This window comes from Myotis myotis, unplaced genomic scaffold (assembly GCF_014108235.1).
Source record: "Myotis myotis isolate mMyoMyo1 unplaced genomic scaffold, mMyoMyo1.p scaffold_m19_p_8, whole genome shotgun sequence".
In the NCBI taxonomy this organism is placed as follows: domain Eukaryota; kingdom Metazoa; phylum Chordata; class Mammalia; order Chiroptera; family Vespertilionidae; genus Myotis; species Myotis myotis.
This window is the reverse complement of record NW_023416390.1, coordinates 12,849,001-12,869,427: the sequence shown is the minus strand read 5'-3', so window position 1 is coordinate 12,869,427 and position 20,427 is coordinate 12,849,001. Positions and strand designations below refer to the sequence as shown.

Here is a 20,427-nt window from a genome sequence, read left to right as displayed (position 1 = left end):
GAACAATGCTTAGCCATTTAAAGAGAATATTTAATGTCACATAAGAAAAAAACTGGTGGCAGAATAGGAGAAAAAAACAGTGCTCTATGCTAATATGTAACTTTGAAAAGTATGTTTTTGTATAAATTACTAAGAATTCAACAAATCACTTCCTATGTCAGGATCATGTGGGGAAGTTGGAAAAAACCTGTGCAGAGAGATTGATATGCAAGTAGGGTTAGAAGAGGAAGAGAAACAGCAAAGCACAGTGATGCATTCGCTCAGCCTGTAATCCTGAACACAGTTTTTCCTCTGGGCCATTCTGATGCTGCCTGGGGCATGCTGACCTAGCAGCTACAACCCACAGCGTGACTTGGCTTACCTGGGTGCCTGGCTTTGCCATGGCAACCGGAGTCTTGACCTTTCGTCGTTCTCAACATGTTGCCTGCTTTCAGCACCTGCTCTCTTGGAGATCTTTGTTTTGTTTTCTCCATCCCTAACTCAGTAAAGTCAACTTTGACTCCTACAGCTTGCAGATTTTTCCTGGAAACCTTAACCGTGGACTGGACCTTGACCCTCAGTGAATCAAGCCTTAGTGGATGTAAAGGCCCCTTCCCTGGCACTTTCGATTGCATAATGGCAAGCATTTCTACTCACACTACGAACCACGCTGCCATTTATCGTTGAAAGCAATCTCATTGATGCATGAAGGACAACTTTCTCCCATGTGATTGATTGTTGTGACTGTGAATCTCCCCAGATCAATGTCATCTCCTCTCTGTTAAAAGGCATTGCTCTACCTTTGCTCTTTATCACTTGAGACAAAGCGAGGCCAATCTCTAAGCAGATCACCTCTCATCAGAACATCCTGCTTCTCTGTCTGCGTTTCCACCAAAGGCAGAATGTCTTTGGAGTGATATTGACAGTGTTTTCACAGTTCGACAACACACAACAGCTTCAACTCGCCATTATAAGCCAGAAACACATAATTTCATTGTTCTGATACTGCACAATGACCTCCTAGCTGTGTTCAAATTTCAGAAGCCAGTTTTGCCATTAGTCATAAAATATCCAGGTGAGTTATTCATATTTTGAATAGTATTCTAATACATTTCCTCCAACACAGCGCAGTATTCTTGAGCCTTAAATAATTTACACAAATACTGGACACATTTAGAGTTATGTATAAACATAGGATACATAATGTCTCGAGACATTTTGCCAATTTTATTAACAACACAAGGTATGTGGAGGTCACAGAAAGAATTTATCAAGTGTTTCATGTGGTAACTTGTTGCTAAAAAATCTAGTTGAAATGTTTACACTGGATGGTTGCAAAATTAGCCCTTCATTTCTACTCTACATCTTTGCAAAAACAAACATACATAGATGCAAAGGAAAATAGATTTGGATCAATTTGGAACTGTGCATTCACTGTGTCTTTCATTAGAGATGGTAAACAAACCATGCTCTCAATTATAATTCATGTAGTTACAGCTGTTCTTACATGGTTGAAATATAGTGACATTGCATCCCAACTGTTTAACTGATGCACCAAATATTTGAGTGTAGAGAAAAATGTGTGTGTGTGTGTGTGTGTGTGTGTGTTGTGGGGGTGTGTGCGGCAATTTAAGTTGTGTTAGTGTTCCCACCGGCCAGTCCATGCAATGAGCACATGGCCCTGGACATGAGCGCATTCATTTCCCTGGGTTGGTGTCAGTTCCTAAGCACCGCTCATAATGTAACCTTGACATTGTGTTGAACTCAATTCCAATGTTTCAAGATATGCATTCCTTGCACAACATGGCCCCTTGCATGCAAGCCAACTCCTCCACCAGGGAACAGCCACCTGACATGGTGCTCAAGGACACAGTGTGGGGTGGATTTAGTGAGAGGCCAGGTAGGGTCCAAAACAGCCTTCACCTTAAGTGTTTTCCAAGATCTATTCTGACTATACACAATTTTTGTCTCACCTAATGACTTTAGAAACTAACCTTAAGACATGACTCTACATGAAACGCAAGGTTTTTCAAAGAGTTTTATGGTACAAAATAAAATTAGCAAAATATTGATAAAAAGGTAAATGGAAAGAACCTATAAAACCTTTAACTCTTATTCGCACTGTTGAGCTGAACAAAATATAGTTTAAGGAGAAATAAACTTTGGTTGCTTATACAGTATGTGAGCAAATTAATATTATTACAACACACACACACACACACACACACACATACACACACACACACTTGTCAAAGAAATTCTCATCAATAAGTGTAGGACTTGCAAGATGAAATTATCTTCTAGGCTTAAGTTAAACACAGCTTGAGGTTTAGAAATACATATCTGACATTTAGATGGGAATTAAACTTTCAGAGTCTATTCTGGGAAAAATAGGCCTTCGTGGCAGCAGGCCAGAAAACCTTGGGAATTTCCTGGGCTTCCATAAAATTCCCTCTTCCTCAGAGGAAAGAAGCGAGAAGCGCATCTTCTCCCAGGGGATCTCAGAATGCCATGAAAGGCCACTGATTCCCAAGCTGCATCTAGACCTTTCCTTTTAGACTGTAAGAAAATAGGACCTAATTGACTACAGAATTCTAAAGGAAAATAAGCAGATTCTAAATGATTTAGTGCATGCATACTGTGTTTTTTTTTTTTAATTTTTTTATTTGGAGGATTATATCAGTCAGGATAGGCTATTGTAGGCTGTGGTAACTAAATGTCAGTATATTAAAACAGTAATTTCTTAATCACATAACAAGGCGTATTTTTCCTCCCTTGGGAAAATAACAAAAGTGACAAAGGAAGACAATATATAAAAGAACAAGGTTTTCAATTGAAAGAAGCTAAAAATTGTGAAGCTCAACACTAAATGTTTGGAGACAAAGCTTTCTAAATAATAAGATATGTAAACTAGTCCTGACCAACACATCAAAGGGATATATGATAATAAACTACCCAAACATCCAGAAGGGACATATGGGTCACACAGATATGTGATTGTGGGGCCGATCTTAATGATCACATATATGGTGTTAAATCATACTATCTCATAAGCATAGAAGTCTACATGAAGTATTCTGAAATGATTAGCATAAAAGCAATTAAGAATCTATCAAGAACATTTTTGATATTACCCACTTCCTTTCATTCCTTTTACACCTTTATGCTGAATACTGAGCTCTAGACATTTTAAATAAGGTTATAATAATTAGCCAATCCAAAGAGATTCTCAACTCCAAAGAGCCACCTAAAACGTTCACATATACTTAGGTCCCAAAGGATGCCAAATCCAAGAACTTCCCACAGCGCTCATTTGCCTGGTGTAACCTGAGCTCTATACCCTGTCACCTCTCGCTGACCTTCTGACTCCAGGGATTTACGGGACAGAGACAGCTTGGAGTACCACCTCCTACTGTGCTCCAGTTGTTTAAAAAGACGTTCACATTCCTACAACTCCTGTCTAGGACCGTGCTTTTCAGAACAGCTCAGAAACTAATACATTGATTGGTATCAAACTTAGATCAACTGCTTTCTTAAACATTTTCTAATAACCCTCTGAACGTTTTCAGATAGGCACATTTATTATTTATTCTTAAACATTACATGTCTATGGTCCTAATGGCACAAAGGGGATTAAGACCCAGAACCGGACCCTCAGAGATTTCACAGTCACATGAGGGCCGTGGATACAGTGCAGTGTGGCAGTGATGATGAGGAAGTATCACGAGTATCATGATGTCCTGCAGTGGGTCAGGGGGAGGGTGATTGGTTGGCTTGAGGAGACCGGGAAGGGCCTCGAGGAGAGAGGAGAGCAGGCAGAGGCAGGGTGACTGGGCACGCTCAGGTGGGAGGGACACCTGGAAAGAGTGGAAACATGGAAGGACATGGCAGGTATAGCGGGAGTGGTGAAGTGGGTGGGGAATGAAGCTGGTAGGACTTGGACAGCTCCTTATGCCGGTCTTTCCCAAAAGGACGATGATGTGGGATCACTGGAGGATTTCAAATACGGACGCATTATCATGAGAGCTCTTCTTTGCAGCAGGATAACCCTGGGAGACCCTGACTTCCTTTGACCCCACACATCATACCTATGAAATGAACCTCTATGGATTTTCTTTGCATTGCTATTCAATGGTTCCTTGAGTGCATGTAGAGTTCAAGAGACAAGGTTGACCATATCATTGGCCAAGGCCATCTCCTATTTCCATCTCCCTACTTGTTGGAGGCTGTGGTTGGAGGGTCACTTCAGTTCGAGGCAATGGGACATGGAGATTTCCCTTCAGCTTGGAAACAGAACATTTTCTATAGCCAGAGCCCTTGTTTAACCAGTAACATCAACTGGTGATGAAGCATGATGCATCGTTAATACAGTGATAAATTTCCCATTAGGAACAGGGCACGGGCTGCCAAATGGGAGGGCAAAAAGTTAAAAAAACAAAACAAAGCAAATGAAACCAACCCATTATGGGTTGACAAAGACTTTTATTGTCACTGGCACTTTCAGCGAAAGCAGTCACAGAACCTTAATTAATAAATAGCCATCGCCCCTCCAGGCAAGGGGAGGCCGTGCCTGCGTACCTGCCGGGGAGCAATTTGTAGCTGTCTGTGCTCTGAGAAGCTAACGAATAATACGTTGGTGGTGACGATCCTGGAAGAGGGGAATTAGGCTCTCTGCTGTCGACAATTGAACTCTATAAATAACCCCCCCACCCACCCCGTGAAAAGGAATAAAACACATGCCTTTCTCGAGCTTTCGGTAGCCTCTCGACAGTGTGACAGTTGATGGTTTTTCAATAAACATGATGTCAGTTGTGCCTTTGATCCGCCGTGGCAAAGTCACGTGCAGGGAAGGATTGAGGAAACGGAGCCTCTGTTTTTGGACACTTCATATAACAATGCTTTTCTGCTTTGTTTACATCATCCTGAGGCAAAGCAGCTGCCCCATCTGTAAGCTATATGTTGCGCCAACGTTCTTCCCTCTCTCATCCCCGGTTCCAACAGCTTTCCTAGCAGCAGCGTTCCCGTGAGCTCTCTCAGTGGTAGGCAGAAATGGGAGGTTTGGAAGAGTGCGAGAAATAGACGCTATGGATGATTTGGAAAACTCTCATTTAAACCAACAACTTTGGGTTCTTCCCCAACCAGTGTTTTCCTAGAGCTGTAAACAATCCCCCAATTAATGGACTGCCGTTTCACATTCTTTTCCTGGCCCAGCCGCTGGTTTGGTTAAGATACTAATGAGCAGAACACAGGCCAAAAGGCGGGCAGAACATAGAAAAACAGAGGAGCTACGAGGACTCACAGGGGGAAAAACAGTATTTGGATGGTTGAGAGTTAATGACCCAGGGAACATTGCCCCTAAAGGATTGACTGTGTTCCTAGAGAAATGCAGCTTTCCAGATTAAAAAGTAACAGGTATTCGTTTTCTCAGTGGATAGATGGGAAACCCAGTGTTATGTGGAACAGAGAGAATTAATGAGTAGGAACACGGCCAGCTAGACGGGACTTGTGGGTGACTATTTGTTTCAAGATTGTGCTTTGTCATGAACTTAATTACTATGCTTCCCACTAACAAATATTATTTTTTTCTCCCTATTTGCAGATATATTAAGTACAATCATTCAGATGCCATCAGTTCATCGTTTGTCAAAGAAACTTGTTCTTAGCAAGGAAGAAGGAAAACCACGTTGTATGGCCTTGCGTTATGTGTGCCTTCCACATCAAGATGGAAGGAGAAGGTGCTAAGTTTTCTTTCAGATTATTTCTATCCCACAAAAGCATCTTCTATCCAAGTGCAAACAAGCTCACTAGCTAGAAGCCTTTTCCCCTCCCAAGTTCTATGTAAAATGTAAGCCACAGCTTAAATTAAATCACTAAAATTATTTCCTTCTATATTACTTTTTCATTTTTTAACTGAATGCTTACTGTATATCTAAGAAAACTTCTAAATGTATAATCTATCCCCTCCCCCCCCAAAAAAGGTGGGAAGGGAGTGATTTCCTTCTTCTTCAAAGAAGCTTTTTAATACTGGATCCAAAATATCTGGGGAATTGGAGGGAGAAAAAGGAGAGTGGGGAGGGAGGAGGAGCCAAAGAAAAGAACTAATGGTCAAAATGCATCCTCATAATAAAATGAGCTTCTTAATGGATGCTCACTACAGGAATAACATTAATTCAGTATTAGGACTTTCACTAGAAAAATATGAACGTAATTTATCTTTTTAACTGTCAGCTGCATTTCTAAAGCTCTGAAGTCTGTAGCTTCCAGGGGCCTTTTGTCTTTCTGCCATGGCAGGGATATCTTGGACAGCTGTAAGAGCTTTCTAAGCGATCTTTCTCAAAATCCATTAGCTAATTCAAGGAACCTAATTAGAGCTGCCATTTTGATGGAGCGTACTGAATGCTCAGTACAAACTAGTAACACCATCGATGTTTATTAGAAATCGCAAAACCCAAAGTGCTCCATTCCCTATGAATATTAATGGGAGTAGAGCAAACAAAATATTTATTAAAACATAGGCTTAATACCATGAAAGTTTATAGACAGACATTGAAAGGGAGAGAGAGGCAGCCACTTGAATTTGAAGACATGTGCCCATGGACACACAATAAACCAAGATTGATATTTAAGCAGCATGTCATTATTCGTTGCATGGCCCTCCCATTTGTCTCCCTGGGTTTTGCACCCTGGAATTCAGCAGCTCACAGCTGGGAAGACAGATGTAAGTCCAGAGAATTCTGAAGAAGGGGGCAGAGGTTGCTTTATTTTCTTTTTGCAAACAGCTGCTGAGTGCCACAAATTCTTGTCAGTGGAGAAGTAAGTCTTGCTTCTCTATAAAATCAGCAGTGTGATGATGTCAGTACTTTCTACCATCGTCTAAATCAGGGGTGGGGAACCTCCGGCCCAAGGGCCACATAAGGCCCACAAAATCATTTTGTCTGGCCCTGCCAAGGCATTAGGGGTGAGATAATGAAATGTTTTACCAAATACAGCAGGCTAATTTTCAAGTTGATCATTTTGTACGGCCTGTGAATGATGTTATAAACTCCCCACCCTTGCTCTAAAGGGGGGGTGTCACCAAATTAATCCAAAGAGCTATTATGCCACGTACCCACCGTGGCTGAGTTTCTGCCAGGGCATGGCCCTGACTCAGGTGGAGCCTAAAGCTTGAGGTAACCCTGCTGTTAGGCAGATGGGCCCCCACTACCCGCATCAGTACAGGAACAGACTCACACCCCTTTGCTGAGGCCCAAAGACTTGCTCATAGTCCTCCCTCAGGAGCAATAAAAGGACCTCTGTGGACTGTGACTGTCCAGCAGCTCTTACTACTTGGCTAAGGTCAAGCTGTTGCCTCTTTTTCTCTCTTTTTCCCTTTTTACCAACTTTTGAAAGAATCGCTGTTGCCTCCTTTTGCCATTTGCCATCCTCTCTTTCGAGCTGATGGTGATCTGGTTTGCACCTCAGCACGGCTGGGCCTGCTCTCTGTGGCTCACCCAAACCTCGCTCTGCAGACTGGACACCGACAGCAATTTCCCTGCAGGTCTCTCCTCTTGGTTTCCTTCCTGCTTCCAATTTCATTGTCTGTTTCCCTCAATGTCCCTCCCACTGTTCTCTACAGAAGGCCTTCTCTAAGATTCTCTAACTATTTGTTGTCTATGTGTTCACTCTTGGGGATGCTGTTCACTCCGAGGGCTTTGGTGATCATATCCCTTGTCATGTTCACTTATGTACTCGCCTATCTGTTTGTTCAACAGATGATCCCTGAGGGCCTCCTACAGGGCAAGTCCTCACCACAGCCTGTCTACACGAAGATCTCCACCTCCATCAGGCACCTCGAGGAAGCCTCAGGTGCCACGCCCAGTCCTTGCTCTTGTTTGCACCTGAAATGTACCAACATCTTACACTTGAGTTATCCACAAACCATCTGCTCCCCTCTCCCCTAAAAGCTACCTTCCCTGCTATCTTCCTGGCTTTTTAATCGCTCCTCCCCACTCATCCAGGCTTGAAACAATGGTTGGCATTCAGAGCACAGACTCTGGAGCCAGACTGCCTGGAGCCAATCCCTGGTGCTGCCACCTCCCTCTTCCCTGCCTTGGGGAAGCTATGCAACCTCTCTATCTACAAAATGGGGGTAACAGAGTAAGACCCCAGAGGGTTGTTTTGAGGATTAAATGAGCTATTAAATTTAAAGTAATTAGAATAGTGCCTGGCACAAGGTAAGATTCAATAAACAAGCTGCTACTATTGTCAATATTATCTTATTTTATGCTACTGTTGCCTTCCCGCATATGTTCTACATACAGTCAATTGTAATTAATTGCCTTTAGCAATGTGCCCTCCCATGTATTCCTCTTCCATGAGTCTAGTTCATATACTCATTGCACAGATCATAGGAACATTTTGGCAATTAGTCTTTCCACCCCAACTCGATTCGAATTATGGCCAGGTTAGCCAAAGCTCTGCTCACAGAATTCTCCTGCTCTAAAATCCTCTCTGTCTCTTCCCATGGCCTCCACCTCCAACCCCACTTACGATCTCCCTAAACTTACCCTCAGCTTTCATTCACACCCCCTCCTCCAAGCCCTTGTCCACCCTGCCTCTTCTACCTATAATTCTTTCCTTTTATTTTTAAAAAATATAATTAAGATGTCATCAATCTTTAAGCACATCCACTGCCTTGTTATTACATGCAGATGAATTCTCAAGCCACTGTCCACACTCCATGTGGTCTGTGTTCACAGCATTGGCCCCTGCTTCCCTCTCCGCCACATCACGAACCATTCTCTATTGTGCTTAGCAGCTTCTTTCTTGTTTTTCCCTGGTTCATTGGACAACCCAAGCCTGACACAGCTCCAGGAGCAAGTGTTTCCAGGCACGCTCTCCCTTCTCTAGCCACCTCATCGGAATTCCCTTCAAGTCATGCGCCGTCCAGTCAGACTGCTTGTTTCCTTTGTAGCACGGATCACTCCATGAGCACATCTTAATTATTTGTTCACTTATTTCCATCTGCCTACATCCATAAGAATAGAATATGGGTGAGAGCAGGGACCTTCTATGTCCTGTTCACAACTGTCTTTCTAGTGTCAATGCCTGGCACATACCTAAAGGAATGACTCTCTACCTGTGAAAGCCTTTAAGAGTCTTAGAGCAGTGGTTCTCAACCTTCTGGCCCTTTAAATACAGCTCCTCATGTTGTGACCCAACCATGAAATTATTTTCGTTGCTACTTCATAACTGTAATGTTGCTACTGTTATGAATCGTAATGTAAATATCTGATATGCAGGATGGTCTTAGGTGACCCCTGTGAAAGGGTCGTTCGACCACCAAAGGGGTCGCAACCCACAGGTTGGGAACTGCTGGTTTTAGAGTCATTCAGCAAGTATTTGCTGAGCAGCTACTATTCACTAGAACTGTTCCTAAGAATTGAGGATGAGTGCAAGACACACAACCTTGTGGCCTTATGCTCTAGTGGGGGAGTGAGACAATACACAAACCAATGGAAAAAGATGTTAAGCAGTGGTAAGTGCCACCAGAATCTTAAAATATGTGGTGATAAAATAATGACTGGGGTAGCTACTTTAGGTTGGGCAGTCAAGAAAGGCTTCTCTCTTTTATGTAAGCTAAAGTCTAAAATATAAAAAGAAAACATCCAGAAGCATCTTTATGAAGAGCATTTTAGAGAGAGAGAGAGAAAGAGAGAGAGAGAGAGAGAGAGAGAGAGAGAGAGAGAGAGAGAGAGAGAGAGAATATTTAAAGCCAAAGCCCTAAGGAGGGAATGAGTGTGATGAGCTAAAGGAACAGGAAGAAAATGGTGTGGCTGGAGCTAAAGGGTCATGGATGAAGTGGCAAGTGACGAGGTTAAGCAGATAGGCAACACTGAGATCCCACATGCTTTGTAGGACCTGGAAAGATCTTTGGATTTTACTCCAGGCGAAATGAGATGATGTTAGAAGATTTCAAGCCAGGAGGAAACATGATCTAATTTAACTAGAAGACAACTCCAACTTTTCTGGAGAAAAGAGATAGAGGTTGTTGCAGAGCAAGTGAGAACTGAAAGTAGACTGGCCCTGGAGGCGGTCATGAAGATGGAGAGAAATAGATGAGTTCAGAAGCATTCTGTTCCAAGCTCAGGCTATTCCATGAACCTTTCCTGGCAAAAAACAGTCTTTCCTGCGTTAGAATCCACATGGTACTTTGTACTTTCATTATGGCCCTTACTTTCCTCTTCCACCACTCATATGTTCTATACAGTTTAAATCTCTGTCTAATCCCCAGCCACCAGTGGATAAGAGATATGAATAGTTCATTATATCTTCTGTAGAACTTGGTCCAGTGCCCTCACCTAGGGTGTATCCAATAAACACATTTTTGTGGGAGTTCAAAACAGGAAAGTGATTTAAGAAAGTGTGCAATGAGAAGTGGGAAGGAAAAGGGGGGAAACAGTGGTGCCCTGTAAGGGTGAGGAAGGGCATGTGCATGGGCATAGGGGGGTATTATGGGCGAGGGTATAGGGCCAAACCACTTGGCAATACCTTAAGCTGCTGCCACCTGGAGAATGCTTTCCTTTTTGTATTTCTCCTTCCCTGGCTCATGAGCCACACACTCTGAGTAAATCCCTAATGGTTTTGTACAAGCTACTTTGCCATTCCTGGGTACTGCCCAGATAGCTCACTCTTTAGGACATTTCGACATGTTTTTGACACTCTCTCCACTGCATCATGGTTTCATGGGCTTCTGTTTTCTGCCAGCAATTGCTGCAACATCCTGGTGCCATCCACTCCCATAAGAATTGTCTAGCCAAGCAGCGAAGCACTTGGCTTATTGATGTTCACGGAATAGATGTGTGCTGAAATGGTGTTATTAGAAACCTTTTCTATGCTATTTCATACTAAATATAGTATGCACGCTTCCAGGTGAAACCGTCTGGAAACTGAGCTAACACTTCAGAGAAGGTAGGCTGCCACCATTTACTGGCCTTTAGCTTCAAATTAAATTTAGCTCCTCATCCTCATTAGAATCGAACTGCCAAATAGCACTCTACTCTGATTAACAAAGTTTTCTAATAAGCATATCACTTTCTAGCACTCTGGCAAGGGAGCTGAAATCTTGAGCAGGGCTGAAAGGACTGCAGATGGAAATATTATGTTCCTTGTCTGGTAAAATCAAAACATCTCCTTGTTGTTAAGTCAAGTCCAGTTCTGGGAGAAAGAGAATGGACTGTGAGGTTAGAAAGAAGATGCAGTCACTGCCTCTGAAGTTGGTCCAGCAGAAGACTTCGGAAACCACGGTAACCACTCAACCCAATGCTGTGGGGCAGCAATTTTCAACTGGTGTGCCACAAGAATTTCTAAAACCTGTAACACCTGACTATTTAGTCAGGGGCGCTGACCTCTTTTCCCAAGCATGTCAAACTCGTGGCCCACGGGCCGCATGCCTCGTTCATTTGGCCCGTGTTAGCCTTTGAGTTTGACATGCTTGCCTTAGATTGTCAAATAAAAAATGACAACAGCCAACACAACAACAACCATCCAGTGTGAATGAATGAAAATTATACCTCATTTTTTTGTCAAATCAGCAAAAAAATATGTTTCAGTGTGCCACAGAATTTTAGTAATTAGTTATGCGTGCCATGAGATGAAAAAGGTTGAGAATTGTGCTCTAGGTTCATTTAGAATCCAACAACCCCCTTTCAGAAATGCTCCAATTCATGTTTTCAGGAGAAACTGGTTAGATCTAGCAGAGGGACTTAGGGACCAGGAAAAAGGACATAAGGGTAGGGTTGTTGTCTCCCCCACCCCCTCAGGGTAACTGGGAAGCCCTTAGTACCACCCATTGCCTCCAGGCTGATGCCAGAAACTCAACTTTAGTTTTACTCCCAAGGCTTTGATCTCCATTAAAATACAGATGGTGCCAGACATCTGTCTCCATCTGTATAAAAGGAAGCCCTGATGTAGGACTTCACCCTAAACTCCGCAAATATTTGCAGAGTCCCATTCACTGGTGTGGTGTGGGACTTTAATGCTGGTGGACAATGTTTGATACCAAGAAGAAAGGTTGCAGAACCTTGGTGACCGGGTGGGGGGGTTGGGTGCGGTCGAATGGGGGGTCCTTGCTCCACATCCCTCTCCAAGCCCAGCCCTGGGCTGGGATATTCCTGGCACTGAAGAGCAGCTGTGGATGGACAGCAGGAATGTACTGAGCGCCTGCCGCACAGAGAGCTGCCCTTTGTGTGAGGTTTCAAGAAGGAAATTATGAAATTTCCCTCAAAGAAACCAAAAGCGTTTCTCATGCATATAGTCTCCCTTTCCACCTGCTGCACGAACACTCAGCTCCTGGCAAACGCACTCCTAGGTGAACGGCGGTAACTGGAGGTGACAGGTGGATACTGTTTCCCACAGTGTAGTGCTCTAGACTGCAGGCTTAGGGACCATGAAAACTGAACTCCTTCCTCTGACCTCCCTACACAGAGCAAGAAAGAGTCTAAAATCATGTGCTTTTCAAAGTGCTTTCACTGAGCAAGAGTCGGACAACAAAGGAAGAAGTCTGTTTACCTCTAGAACGCTTTTCAGCTATAGCCGCTTTATGGCTTTTGTTAAAACCAACGCTTCCAGCTTCTTCACTGGAGACGTTCAGACATATTCCACCTCTGCACACCCCGGGGCACGTGAGCAGTAACAGAGGATGCATACAGTTGAGGTATGACTCAAATTTTGTGGGAGACAGCAGCTACAATGGCGAAGGGAGTGAGCCCATAAAAAATTCAGGAGTAATGTTTCCATACACACCCTCTCCTCTGTACCAAAGAGGATAGCCACAGAGTTGCTGTAAAAATATACAAGCCAGACTCAGAGTCGGTGCGCTTATCCGCTCATAAAATATTTCAGATAACTAATTACGTAATAACTGGAAGCGTATTCCTTGTTGGATAAAGGGGGGAAGTGCAGTTAAAGTGCAAAAGCAAATGTCTGCAGAGTTGAGGGCGAAGCCCCACATCAGGGCTTCATGGTGAGGCTCGAACCCTGCAATTTGACAAACGAAGGACCAGATATCCAGTTACTGTCATTGGAAGTGAATCTTCATTTAACCAACTTGGAATCTGCCCACAAATAAGAAGAAAAGTGAAAACACTATTGCCAGGGACAAGTGACAGATGTTTTCATTACACCAGTGGCATACACGGGCGAAAGTCTGTATTTTTGAGGGAAAAAACCGTTAATGCTATAACTACAATAGAGCATGAATCAAAGGGCACGATTCGGAGCTGAACCTTCCCGCTAATAAGTTTGATAAATGATGCCTAAGGCTTATAAGGAGGTAAAAATGGTGCATGTGGAATTCCAAATCAAAACTCTACTTTCAAAGTCTTTTGCACACTCTACCTCCAATAAGAGGATAATGCAAATTTTATTCATAATAAAGAAAAAGAGACCCTGGGCAGATGATCCAGCCCAGGAATAACCATGCTGTGCAGATAAAACGTTTTCTTTTTTAAGAAAATATATTTTTGTTGATTTCAGAGTGGAAGGGAAAGAGAGAGAGAGAGAGAGAGAGAGAGAGAGAGAGAGAGAGAGAGAGAGAGAGAGAGAAACATCAACGATAAGAACGAATCATTGATTGGCTGCCTCCTGCATGCCCCAGCAACTCTATGGCTATCCTCTTTGGTACAGATCAAGCCCACAACCCGGGCACACGGGAATTGAGCAGTGGCCTCCTAGATCGTAGGTCAAAACTCAACCACTGAGCCATGCTGGCCGGGCTAGATAAAACGTTTTCAAACCAGACAGAGGCCCAGTAGCTGTGGCATCAGCACTTCCACTGCACACGCACTGCTGTAGTTCAGTGACGGGAGCCGGTCCATGCTTGCTGTTTCAAGGGACCTGGCATATATGGCATACTGTTCTTAATATGTTTGCTCACCTTCTTGGCACTATGTGTTTTAACCAAGGTCTCTGAGAAAGGTTGTTTCCCCAGGTAGGGATTTTCCCCTGAAGTTAGGGAGGGAATAAAACCCCTTAACTAAGTGCCAGGCGGGTAATTAATCACTTTAACTACGAACAATCATGCTTAAGCTACATAATCTTTACTCCCTGGAATGGAGATAAGAAACGCCCTAACCTTTGTAATAGAGATTGATAGGATTGAATCAACTGGTATAAATACAGATGTAACAAGACAGCAAGACTCAGAACTTAGAATACAGAGCTTAGAACACAGAACTAAGAGGCACAGAACCTACACAGAACGTTCTCTAGAGATAGAAGAACTTTGCTGGAGAGAACATGGCAAAAGATCCTGGACAGAAACTGGCCTCAGAACCTAGAGACAGAACCTAGCGAGGGAACATGGCTACAGAACCTGGCTGGAGAACCTAGGAACCTAGCAAGAGAACATGGACACAGAACCTGGCTGGAGATCCAGAGCAGAACCTCTCTGGAGATCCAGACCAGAACTTGGCTGGAGATCCTGGCTGGAGATCCTGGCTAGGCTGCTGATCAACTGAACACTGTCTCCGTGTCCTTCCTTCTTCGCCGACTCCGTCCACACCTTTGGGGACCCCTGGACCTTTTGGTGCTGGACCCCAGCATATGGCGCCCGAACCGGGACCCCTAGGTAAGCGCCCCGCACTCGGGACGGATCGGACTCCACCATAGGAAGAGGGTGGATAGTCTTCGCCGACTCCGTCCACACCTTTGGGAACCCCTGGAACAGGATTCCCCTAGGTAAGCCCCCCCCATTGAGAACCCCCACATTCGGGACGGATAGGACTCCACCAGGGTGCTGCAAACCCCCCTATATAGGATAAGTAGGGTAAGAAGGTGGATAGTACAGAACTTAGATTGAGAAGATGTGCCACACTGAGTCCAAAGAAAGAAGACTCTGTATTGATCTTTAGATTAAGAAGATGTGCCATACTGAGTCTAAAGAAATAAGACTCTGTATTGATCTTTTAACACATATGCTTGCTAGCAGAGGAATTAAGGTTACTCCCAGTCAGACAGAACGTTTTATACAAGAAGTATGTCCATGCTTTTCTGAGGAAGGAAAGGTAAATGTAAAGGCATGGGAGGAGGTTGGCCCAAGGAGCCTTATCCTTAACCCCACTGCAGCCTTTCCACCCCGGGAAAGTGCAGGATTGGCAAGCTCTCCCTGGGGTGATAGATCAGGACTCAGGTAATAGCAGAAAGCGCCAATCCTACTCTTAAAATGGATACAAGAGAGCATTTCGGGTTTTTCTTTTTAATGCCTGATTTTAAAAAATAAAAAAGGGGGAATTTGCCGGGAGCCGGTCCATGCTTGCTGTTTCAAGGGACCTGGCATATATGGCATACTGTTCTTAATATGTTTGCTCACCTTCTTGGCACTATGTGTTTTAACCAAGGTCTCTGAGAAAGGTTGTTTCCCCAGGTAGGGATTTTCCCCTGAAGTTAGGGAGGGAATAAAACCCCTTAACTAAGTGCCAGGCGGGTAATTAATCACTTTAACTACGAACAATCATGCTTAAGCTACATAATCTTTACTCCCTGGAATGGAGATAAGAAACGCCCTAACCTTTGTAATAGAGATTGATAGGATTGAATCAACTGGTATAAATACAGATGTAACAAGACAGCAAGACTCAGAACTTAGAATACAGAGCTTAGAACACAGAACTAAGAGGCACAGAACCTACACAGAACGTTCTCTAGAGATAGAAGAACTTTGCTGGAGAGAACATGGCAAAAGATCCTGGACAGAAACTGGCCTCAGAACCTAGAGACAGAACCTAGCGAGGGAACATGGCTACAGAACCTGGCTGGAGAACCTGGGAACCTAGCAAGAGAACATGGACACAGAACCTGGCTGGAGATCCTAACCAGAACTTCGCTGGAGATCCAGAGCAGAACCTCTCTGGAGATCCAGACCAGAACTTGGCTGGAGATCCTGGCTGGAGATCCTGGCTAGGCTGCTGATCAACTGAACACTGTCTCCGTGTCCTTCCTTCTTCGCCGACTCCGTCCACACCTTTGGGGACCCCTGGACCTTTTGGTGCTGGACCCCAGCAGTTCAGTGCTTAGAAGAGTTACAGGCAACTCAGAAGTTCATGGATTAAGGGTCGTGATCAAAAACAAATGGAGCAAGAAGCCTACTTAACACGGTTTTCACTGGTGTTGCTTTTAAGAAAAAAAAAAAATGTTAAAGGAAACGTCACCATTCTACCTAACGCATTTGTTAGAAAAATGTTAAATTAAGTCATCTGCAGTCAAAATGAACAAATTGGAGGTCTGCCTCGGTGCACCCGTGCCTCGCCCGACATGCGTTCCAACGACGCGTGGTCTGGCTAAAGAGATGGCTAATTGCCGATTGTTCCCGCCGCCGCTTGTCCATGAGGAGAAATCCGGCGTGCGGACACTGAACTCTCCCAGACAAAGAGCCGCATTAATTTTGTGCGTGGAGGGCGCTTAATAAATCGGACACCGTCTGGTGGTTTTCTTCCTCCGAGCCCACTTGACAGCACTGTGATTACAAGTTTCAGAGCATCTATTTTCCTGTGTAAAATTAACAGCAATAAAACAAGCTAAATGGAATATGGCCAAGCCACAGAGCCCGTCCTATCACGGAGCTGCAAAACAAATGCTGAAAGCAGATTAGAGAGGATTCGCGGCATACACATCAGTTCACCGCGCGGCTCTGAATCCGGGCGCTCATTCAGTATCACACAAGCATGATGCCGCTTTTTTGCAGAAGCAAGCGGTATGCCTGTCACCGCGGAGCAGCCTTGTGTGGCCGGTCGGGGCTTCGCACAGCAAATGCCCAGGACTTTTTCTTTCTCAGGCTGACATTTGTATCAAATCAAGCAAGTTCTTCCTACTTTTTCCTTTTCTAATGGATCTCCCCAACCCCCCATGTGTGTTTGCAAGGGGGAAGAAAAGCAAAGGGCAGCAAAACCAGCTTTAAGTGCTTGGCAAATGATCTTCCGGAGTCTGGACCTCATAAATCCTACAAAATGTGATATTTCAACAATAGGCTGGCAAAGCTTTTCTCTCTGCAATGATGAAGCCTGGCTTCAGGATTTATAGTTTCATCTCAGAAATGGACTATAAAGAGAGACTGACTTAGCTGTCTATCAACTACGCCTGACAATAGCAAATAAGGTGGGAGCCTTCAATGTCAAATATATATTTAATATTAAAATTCTCAGATTAGACATTGCAAAGGGGTTTCCTTTGCAGCACAGGCTGACAGGAGTGGTGATGGATGGAGCCGGGGTTGTCATAGCAATGTCCAGACCCTGGCGTGACATTTCTTTCATTATTCGCTATGAGGGTCTTATTTTTCTAATACTGCCTCTTAAAAGGGACGCTGTTCTGTTAGGGGTAAGGGTGAGTCGATGAAAATAAGATCCAAATAGATGTGGCCTGGTTCAGCGCGTAAAAGAGCCAGGTGTGTAATCTTTCATTTGTGTCAAGACAGGTATGAAAACCTGCATCCAAATATGTCTTGATAAACCCAATAGACTTTTTTTCTTTTTTTTGAGGGAGGAAACAGATTGACTCAAATAACTATTCCTGCTGGTAATGGAACAGGGCTGAGGCAAAATGAAAACTTCTGATGGCAATTTGGAACAAGCATGAGTTTCCTTAAAAACATCTAACCTTCCTAGGAAGCTAAGAAGTTTAAAGTGAAGTGATAAGGTACTATTTTTTCCATCACGAAATTAGCAAAAACTGAAGGGAGGAAAGATAACAGTCAGTGCTGCCAGGTATGGGGTGAAGAGTGTTCTCTCCCACTTTGTGGGGGAAGCATTCTTGGTTTCCATTTTTCTGGGAAATTGTTGGCAATATGTTTCAGCTTCAGTCCCTTAATGCATCATTTACATTCTAGAAATCTTAAGAAGAAACTAATCCAAGCTTACAGCAAGATATATGCACCAAGGTGCTTGTCAGAGAGTAATTTATAACAGTGAAAACTCTGAAATACCCTAAATGTCTACCATTAAGGAAAGGTTACATAAATTAGTGTATAGTTATACAATGATAGTTTATGTAACCACTAAAAGTGAGGATTTAAAAAAGATTAATTGGCATAGAAAAAGACCACAGTAGTAAATATGCAAGATACCAAAGTTTATATAAGCATGTAAATATTGTATATGTATATAATGTATGAGCACTATTTACACATAAATTTTATATACAGTGATAGACACAAACGACACTGGAAGAAATACTCTAAAACATTAAGGATGGCCCACTCTAGATTATGGGAAAATTGGTGATTTGATTTCTGTTTTTTGCTTTGACTTTTTGGTTACTAACTTTAACATAAAGTAGTTATTATAGAAAATTTAGCAAAGAAATATATCCTTGCCACTAAGTCTAGCTGCTGGGTGCCTGAACAACTTTGCTATCATCAGTAAACAACAAACAATAAGTATTGGAGAGGATGTGGAGAAAAGGGAACTCTCTTGCACTGCTGGTGGGAATGCAGATTGGTACAGCCACTGTGGAAAACAGTATGGAGTTTCCTCAAAAAAAAATTAACAAGGACCTGCCTTATGACCTAGCAATTCCACTTGTGGTAATGTATCTGAAGAAACCATAAACACTAATTCAAAAGAATATATGCACCCCTATGTTCATAGCAGCACTATTTACAATAACCAAGATTTAGAAGCAGCCCAAATGTCCGTCAGTAGATGAGTGGACTAAAAAGCTGTGGTGCATTTTCACAATGGAATACTACTAAGCCATAAAAAAGAAGGAACTCTTACTCTTTGTAAGAGCATGATGGACCTGGAGAGTATTAAGCTAAGTTAAATAAGCCCATCAGAGAAAGACAAGTACCATATGATTTCACTCACATGTGGAATCTAAGGAACAAAATACACTAACAAACAAAACAGACACAGACTCATGGATACAGAGAACAGACTGACAGCTGTCAGAAGGGAGGAGGGTTGTATGGTTGGGTGGAAACGGTAAAGATATTAAGCAAAATAACAACAAATACACAGAAAACCTCATAGACACAGACAACAGTGTGGTCATTACCAGAGGAAAAAGGGGGTGGAGTAAGGTAGAAGAGGGTATAGCGGGATAAATGGTGATGGAAGGAGATTTGATTTGGGGTAGTGAACACACAGTACAATGTACAGATGATGTATTATAGAATTGTACACTTGAATCCAATATAATTTTATTAACCAATGTCATTCCAATAAATTCAATAAAGAAAGGAAACATATCTTTAAGTAACAAAAATCTAAAAAGAAGATATATAATATTGGCGCCAGAACTAAGTAGACTAGGGTAGAAATTTGGTATTTTATTAACTTGCTTGTTTATACTTTCGTTTCTATCAGATTTAGCTTCCTTATCCTCCTTATTAGGAAGAAAGGTTGTGGTGAAGATGAAATGGGATCTGTACCCATAAGGAAAGCTACAAATATTAGTTCAAATTTAACATAGAAAGAGGAAAAGAGCATTTCATGGGGGACACAAGAGGTTGACCATTAAGCTTATAAAAATATAAGTTGGTAGTAGAGGGGTCATTTAAATTTAACTAAGAAAAGGATATTTCCCCACTCAAAAGATGGCAAACTAAATTGCAAATATAAAAACATATACACAAAATGGTGTATTGGGAAATGCGTAGGAAAGAAGCATTGCAGTTAGTACATGCCGCCTTCCTGTTGAATTTCATCTCGGCTCTTCCTAACAATGTAAGACCACACCAACATTAATGAGTGAAGCGTGCCCCACTGTCAGGCAGCAGAAAACCAGCAGCGTATAAACAATTTATATTGTGAAATACTCTAATGGGGCTTAATAAGGGAGCCAACATTTAGACACTACAGGGCTGGGACAAGATGTGACAGCTACCGTAACACAGAATCTCATTACTTTGTTGGTCGTCTGAATCATAACCAGAATTTTAAGTTTGTATTTCTCATAACTGAGCCATGAAGAATTAACCTGTGAGTTGAAAGGTAGAATATTGCAATGGGTAAAATGCCAAATTGATGGAAGCAATCCTGTTTTAATTCGAAAAGGGGAGTTTTTAGAGGTCTGGCAGTTGAAAATTATCACGGGAGATGATTACAGCGGAAGACTATGGAGATGATATAGTGGGGAAACTAATATGGGAGACCTCCCAACCCAGGGCTCTCGCTTCTGAGCTTCTGAAGGAGTTGTCAGCATTTGTCACAAGGTTCTGGCTCTCATGGGCCACTTCGGCTTTCATTTTTTGTCTCTTTCTTTTTTAAAAAAATATATTTTTATTGATTTCAGAGAGGAAGGGAGAGGGAGAGAGAGAAACATCAATGATGAGAGAGAATCATTGATCAGCTGCCTCCTGGATGTCCCACACTGAGGATCAAGCCTGCAACCCAGGCATGTACCCCTGACTGGAATCGAACCTGGACCTTTCAGTCCACAGGCTGACGCTCTACCCACCGAGCCAAACCAGCT

General features: G+C 43.0%; 1 protein-coding gene across 4 annotated transcripts in view; it reads right to left on the bottom strand.

Annotated features, from left to right (window-relative positions):
• PARD3B (par-3 family cell polarity regulator beta) overlaps positions 1-20,427 on the bottom strand; it is a 916,117-nt gene that overhangs the window by 111,106 nt on the left and 784,584 nt on the right. The window lies entirely within an intron of this gene.